This window comes from Microcebus murinus, chromosome 1 (genome assembly GCF_040939455.1).
Source record: "Microcebus murinus isolate Inina chromosome 1, M.murinus_Inina_mat1.0, whole genome shotgun sequence".
Classification (NCBI taxonomy): domain Eukaryota; kingdom Metazoa; phylum Chordata; class Mammalia; order Primates; family Cheirogaleidae; genus Microcebus; species Microcebus murinus.
In genome coordinates, this window is record NC_134104.1 from 64,266,868 (window position 1) to 64,274,685 (window position 7,818).

Genomic DNA, 7,818 nt, shown 5'->3' on the forward strand with positions numbered 1-7,818 from the left:
GTGCTCTGCCCTCTGCCTAGCTCACTCGTTCTCTGCCCAAAAGAAAGTTCTGACCAATGCTCTCTTCCTCCACAGCTGCTGGGGAAAGTGTGAGCCTCATGTTCTGTCTTTCCCGACTTTGGCTCATAGAAAATTATCAGCCATGTTGTCCCAATCTATTATCTGCTAGTAACAGAAACCTGAAAAACAGTAGCTTCAACAAACTAGTGTTTGCTTTTCTCTTGTATTAATATAAAGGAAGTCGGGAGGTAAACATATAATCACCTTTTACTTGCTTTTTTAAAAAGATTCCTTAGAGTTCATTGACAGTGGGAAATTGCTTATATTTCTTTTGAAAGTAAAAGTGAGTCACATAGTTAAAAGAATTTTCATTTAAATGAAAGTTTCCTAGAAGATTTTAAGAATTTATGTTGGAACTTCAGTGGTGACAATCAGCATATAACATTATCATCATGAAAGTCCCTACGGTTGTCACAAGTTGTATAATTGCATTAGTTTAGATTTTGGGGAAGTTGGGGCTGTTCTACCTCTGTCTCCAAAAGTCACACTTCAGGTCGATGTTGTCTGTCCTTTTGATCTGGCTAAAGTCACATAGCTTTGGGAGGCAGAAAGTCACATAGCTTTGGGAGGCAGAAAGTCACATAGCTTTGGGAGGCAGAAAGTCACATAGCTTTGGGAGGCAGGGTTTCCGTTTACTCATCTCCTGCATTTGAAATCATTAGTGCTAGAAAAACAATGAAACATCACTAAGGGGTGCTGGTTAATCCCTGGACGAGTTGCCCCTCATTGGTCTGAGCCAATTTAAGAGTCCATTGGAGACAAGGGCACACCCCACAAAGGTGGGTGGAATTGGGGTGGGTGGGAGGAAGTTGTTGTGAGATCACAGGTCTCTGGGAGACCCTGGATTCCCTGGCCCAGATCAGGGAAAAATGCTAAGGGTTGCATGAGAGCTCTGAATGATCCTTGCTATTTTGCAAGGAGAGAGTTAAGGATCAGGGATATCCGCACAGGCCAGGACCAGTCACAGGAACAAAGGTGCTTTCCAAGGATCAGAAGAGTTTAGCCTTGAGGGGAACTGCTCAGCAAGTGGTAAGAGAAATGGAGAACTACCCATGGAGGCCAAGACGGGCAGGAAACCGGGCAGAACCAGCACGAAGGTGCATCTGGGACCTGGAGAGACAACTGTGACTCACCAAGTGGGGCCAGGGGACCTTCTCCTCTGTTGGGGTGACCACGACATCCCTCCCCTCCCCTGAACCCTGCCCGAGAGTGCAGGACACGTGGAGAGGAGGCAAACAGAGGTTCCTGTTTATATCAAGAGCTGGGTTGGAGGATGCGGGTGAGGGAGTCGCCAAGATGCATCGCAGGCTGCCTGCCTCTGAGACCTGAGCGCAGGCACTGGATAACTGACAGAGAACTCTGGGAATGAAGTCCCAGCGCATGGAGGGCAAACACATTCGAATTTAGTGAAAATCGGTAAAAGATCAAAGCTCAAGAATAACCCTTGGCGTCAGGATTTAACCCTGACAAAAGCATCAGGAAGTGTTTTTGGAAGAACGTGGTTGTCTTTCTTTCTTTTTTTTTTTTTTTTTATTTCGGCATATTATGGGGGTACAGATTTTAAGGTTTCAATAAATGCTCATTTCCCCTTGTCTTTCTTGACATCAACCCAAAGATGTGGCTATCACTCAAAACATCCAGATTTTCTTTACATATTTTGTTTCTATCTGACCGCAGACAGCACTCACATTATAAGCAGAAATTGCTGCTTGGTGGTGGATGATCTTTTCTGCTTCTTTATAATTTTCTAAATTCTTCACTAATTTTGTACATTAAGCACAAAATTATGTCAGGAAAATAAAGAATGGAATTTAAAATAAGCATGTAATCAAATTTTAAACAGATAAGCATACCCTATTAGATGAGAATCACCATATTAGGTCAGTTGCCTCTCCTGAGTTTTTCTAGTTAGCCCCCAGACTTATGGAACTTTTTAAATTTCTTTTGTTTATTCATAAACATATTGAGTATATAGAATAGTGAAAAACCAGGAGCAGAATTCTAAGCAGGATAGAAGATAAGTTATAATATATGTCCTTGGATGATGCACTTAATCTTTCTTTGTCTCAGTTTCCTATGTAAAATAGATACACTGTTACCTGCCACAATTGCCAACTGGTAACTTTGTTATTTGCCAAATGAAATAATTGAGGTAAAAGTATCATCTTCAGGAATATGGGCAAAATATAACTAATCATTAAAACCACAGGTGACTACGTTTAGATGGTTTGCTTTTGGATACTCAAGAACCATGGGAATTCAAAGACTTCACATGTCTTAGCTGGAGACCATAGAATCCACTCTCACTAGTTGAGAAAAAAGGGATTTGTTATAGGGTGTGAGGAAGCTTAGAAAATGTGGGAAGCCCAGTGATACAAATTTGGGTGCTGCACAATCAGGAACAATCACTTCGTCAGGGAGAAATGCTTCATCCCTCCATTGGGTTGTTTAGCAAAAGCCCCCTACCTACCTACCCTGCCTTCTACTTAGCACCAAGACACAGAGAACCAGACACTAGAACCTGCATTGCTGCTGGAAGAACCCAACCCCTGGCATGTGCTTGGCCCCACTCACAACCACTTTCCAAGTCTCACATCAGCCACCTGCCGAGCGCTCGCTGCCAGGGAGTCTGGAAATGTCGCTTTTGCTTTCCCATGCTGGAGGAAGGCCACAGCAGCTGATGAATGAGCCAGTCTGCAGTGTCCACCACCCAAAAACACAAAATGACAAACACACTCTCCTGAGAAATCCCAAGCAAAATGATTGCTTTTCATCTTAACAGCCGTGACAGATCCATAAGATACTGTCCTGAAGACGCAGTTGCAGCTGGCACTTTGCCATGAGGGACAGCCTGCTGGCAGCGAAGACAGAGAGCAAGCTGGGGAGGGCACCACAGAGGGTGGAAGGGTGGGACTGGCATGTTTTGTTACAAGGCCTTTAGTATTATTTGACTTTTCCAATAATATGCATTAGTTTGTGTGTGTATGTCCCTTTGCATGTGTGTTTTTCAATATCTATTTAATAGCCTGGAGAAAATATGTAATTGTTTAATAGTGATTATGTCTGGGTATTAGAATTATGACTGATTTTTATTTTCTTTTTGATATTTTTCTGGATTTTTTTCCCTTAATTTCATTTCATGAGCATGATTTATAGTAAAACAAGAAAAAAATTCTGTCACTTAGGTTCTCAGAGGTGATGGTATTATGGTCATAATTTTTGTTTGTTCTTTTTTTCTTTTTTAGTTTTTATTTGGGAATAATTTCAGACTTACAGAAAATTCATCAAGATAAAAATAGTACAAGAAACATGGGAATCCCTCTCTACCCAGATTCACTCACCCTTAACACTTGCCTTTGTGCCATGATCATTTAACAAAATATGAAGCACACTGAAGTACTTACGGGTGAAATCACATAATTGTTATTGAAATGCAAGGAAAGGGCTTTGGCCTAGGTCTAGTTACTCATCACACAAAGATTTAATTATTCAATTATTGAGACAAGGATTGACAAGGAAGAAGGGAATTTTTAATAGGAAAGATTTTGTCAGGGTATGGGAACAGGGAGAAGCTGTCTCAGGTCGTCTCTCCTACTAACTGAGATCCTGAGCTTTTTAAGAATGGGCCACGTGCTCTGGGGCAGGTCCAGAGGGCTAGTGAGTCCTGGCCAGGACACCTGCCCTGAGGCCATCAGAATCTCAATTCCTCTGTCTTGCAGAAAATACACCATTTCTGGGAAACAACTCTAAAGTTCAGTTGTTAGTTAAGGGAGAGGATAATAAAAAAATACAGGAGTCACTGAAATTTGTTTATGGAGCTGGTTACATACCGTCTGGGATTTGCCTTAAAATACTACAATGGAGAAGAAAGTAAGTGTGCAAGGGAAAAGATAAGAACGATAGAAACTCCTGGTTGTTGAAGCTGGGTGACAGGTACAGGAAGCTTCATTTGCCCGTATCCGCTACTTTTATGAGTTTTAATATTTTTCCATGGTAAACAATTAATATTATATCAACAGACAAGAACTCAAACTCTGTAAAATAATTTTAAATGATTTATTCTGAGCTGATATGTGTTAACATGGCCAGGAGAGCCACACCCAAGAAGCCTTGAACAAGTAGTCTCACCGTATTGGGTTATAATTTGTATTATACATTTTAGGGAAGCAGGAATTATATGGAAAGTCATAAATCAATATGTGGAAGAAATGCATTGGTCTGGCCCAAAATGGTAGGACATCTCAGAGCAGAGGATTACAAGTTATAGGTGGGTTTAAAGATTCTTTGATTTACAATCAGCTAAAGAAATGAAGCTTTGCCTAAACGTTTGGGACATTTTAAGTGAACATAAGGAAGTCTGTTAATCAGAGACAAGCCACCAGACATGTACCCAGACTTAAGTGTTCTGTTAAGTAAATTGTTTAACCTTTGTCTTACACGGTCTTAGGCTTGTTAATGATTTTTTTTATCTTCTTGTTACCAAAGGGACAGGGCATAACTAGGCATGTCTGACTTCCCTTCTCAGGCCAGCAACTCCATTAAGGGATTTTCGTTAGCGGGAAGGGGAAGGGAGGGACCCCCTTGGCCAAGAGAGGGTCCATTCAATCGGCTGGGAGGTACTTAAGATTTTATGTTAGTTCATAGTTTAAAAGCAGCCAAAGGGTAAAAACAAATACCAGTCAAAAAAAAAAAATCACACAAAATAATTTTGCTGATTAGACTGGTTCTGATCAGTCACAAGGGAAGTCAATCAAACACTCATAAAAAAAAAAAAAGTCTGGAAGTCTGCCAAGGAGCTAAAATTTTAGTTGAAAAGTAAGAAAATTCAAAATAAAATTAAAATCTTTACAAGAAGGTTCAAAAGGTGAATCTTTGGAACGTGTCAGAAAGGCCTTCTTGAAGCTTGTTGAAAGACAAGTCTCCCTGGACCTTCCGACCTTCGATCGATCCAATTATGATCTCATCCTCAGATAAACCAACTGCTGGCAGGTTCCATTTTTCTGATCATCCTCTGGCAAAATGTTAAAAAGTTCTTAACAGATCCCTCTTAGCCTTTATGTTTTATGTACATATAAGCTCAAGGAAATAATCCACTAGGCAGCAAAATGAATTACTACCAACGAGTTCAGGCTAAAAGAGAACCTGCCTGGGCCGTGCTGTGGGGCGGTCTGCACCCAGGGAGCATTGCCAACCGCGGAGATCCCGTGAGAAAAGCAGGACACAACCCAGATGCCCAACACCCGGGCAGCAGCTAAGGAAACTGTGCTGTAATCTCATTGCGGGAGCGCCTGCAGACGTTAATGCGCAAATGTGTGGACTATGTCAAAATATGTAATCAAGTTTTAGAACTAACATTAACCCTTGGCACTCGCTTGCTGTTTTCTCGATCCCTTTATTCTACTCGGGATTTAATTTTTTAAATGCCCCAGATTTTACAAAGCGCGGAGGTAGAATAAAAAACTGGAGTTTCTTTTCATACAAACTTATTTATTTGGATTTTTTTATATTTCAAATTATTGATACATTCAAAGAGTAATTTTAATCTCTATAATTTTTGCTAACCGTGTCGAGTCACACTTGACATCCAAGTGCAAAGGGTTAAGGAAGAGGGCCAGACACAGAATAGGATGGCCACACAGGATAACATGGATGAAATTTCACTGAAAAGGAAGAAGAGGGAATATGAGAGAGGAAAATAGAGCTTACTGCTCATTTGTTTCTTTTTTTTTTTTTTTAAGTTAACTTCACTGAAAAAAAGAAGGAGAAAAGAAGGGAAGAAGGGAGGGAAGAAGGGAGTGAGGAAGAAACATACCCTCATTGGAGGTGTTTTAACTGCGACTTAAGGACTAACAAAGCCAAGATTCTACTGGACAGGAGATTAGATGAAGTCAGTTGCAGTCTTCTGAGCTAAATCCAGCAGAATTCCTCATTGGACAAGCTATGGAGAGTGCTAATCCATTTCCCACATCCTAACCAATATTGAGTGACCTGTGATAAAGCTGGAAGGTAAAACACTCAAAGAATAATTTTTCAAATCACCCTCTTTGTTATGCAGATGTGGTGAGTAAACTTTAAACCAAATATAAAACAGACAAGACTCGATTAGCATTGTTTAATGTCTCCTTTTCCCTGGTCTCACCACCCCCCTCCTCTCTCCCACCATGTTAACGACAGGTGCCAGACATCCCCAACCTGGACAGTCAAAACTGGAACAATCATATTGAGCAAGCAAAGCACCTTCCTTTCTTTCTCTCACTCTCCAACTAGTTCTGCTTCATGAAGCTGATTTTCCTGCTGCTAAAGGAAAAGCTTGAGTTCGTTTCTGTTCTGGTAACTCTTAGGTGGTGCAAGTTCCTAATCAGTAATTAAAATGCAGAGTTTCATGTGATAGTCAGAACTTTGACCATGGTTTCACTGGGGCCTCCTCCCCTTGCTCAGCTCAGGCCTCCTGCAGAGGGACAAGCCTGTAGTCAGGGAAGTGGGTGTGGTCAGCTAAATGCTCCAAGGTTGGGGCACAGGGAGGAAGAGACATAAGTTGGGCAAGAAAGTCGCCACCATGATGACTGGAGCCCAGCAGTGGTTAGAACTGACTGTTTTGCCTGTGGGTTTTCTCGTGTGTTCTTTGGAGACCCCTCCATTTTTGGAGAACGCTCTCCTGCAGGTTCCTTGATGGGGGTGATGGACTCTCCTCACTTCTAAGCATCCCTCAATATGTCTAGCTTCTGCTTACCCCTCCAGGCAGCCCTCTTTTTGTTTTTGAAACAGATTCTGGCTCTGTTGCCTGGGCCAGAGTGCCGTGGTATCAACCTAGCCCATAGCAACCTCAAACTCCTGGGCTCAAGCCATCCTCCTGCCTCAGCCTCCCAAGTAGCTGGGACTACAGGCACATGCCACCATGCCCGGCTAATATATATATATATATATATATATATATATATATATATATATATATTTTTTTTTTTTTTTTAGTTGTCTAGATAATTTCTTTCACTCTTGCTCAGGCTGGTCTCGAACTCCTGACCTTGAGTGATCCACCCACCTTGGCCTCCCAGAGGCAGCCCTCTTGAACAGAATCTAAGAACATTCAGAGAAATAAGCTCTAAATTCCCATTGCCCAGGGATTCTTTCCCAGGTAGCAGTGGCCACTGGTGGAATCAGTGACGCAGTGCAGACACACAAAGACACTCGGTTTAGTGGGAGATCAACACAGCCGAAGAGCCAAGATGCTCTTGAGCTCATATGCTTATTCAATTAATCACTGGGACAAAAACTCTCCTTTGACCAAAATTTTAGTCAGGCTCCTCTGAGTCCCTGGCTCAACTAGGCCAAACCTTGGGCTTCCCTCTCTGTTCTTGTTAAATCTAGTTTGAGCAAGAGTCCTGTTAAGTCATTTTAGGGAAAACCCCTCACCCTAGGTGTCTGACCACCCAAAATATCTTACCACCCTGGCCTGCCTGCAGCAATAATCCTGGCAAGTCAGTTGGCCAGAAACCCCTCATCTCGGATGTTTCCTCTCAGTAATTTTGCACCTACTGCCCCCTCCCTGTCCTTAGGTAATAAATTCCCACTTGTCCTTGTCTGAGTCAGAGTTGCGTCTGATTGGCAAGACCCCGTGGCAGTGGTCCCTACACCTGTTGCTATGGCACCCCTTGAATAAAGTCTGCCTGATTGTCTTAACTAGTGTTTGGATAAGGTTTTTCTTCAATAACTATTATTTCTAATTCAAGACTATGCTCTCAAGATCACGTCCTTGGTCCG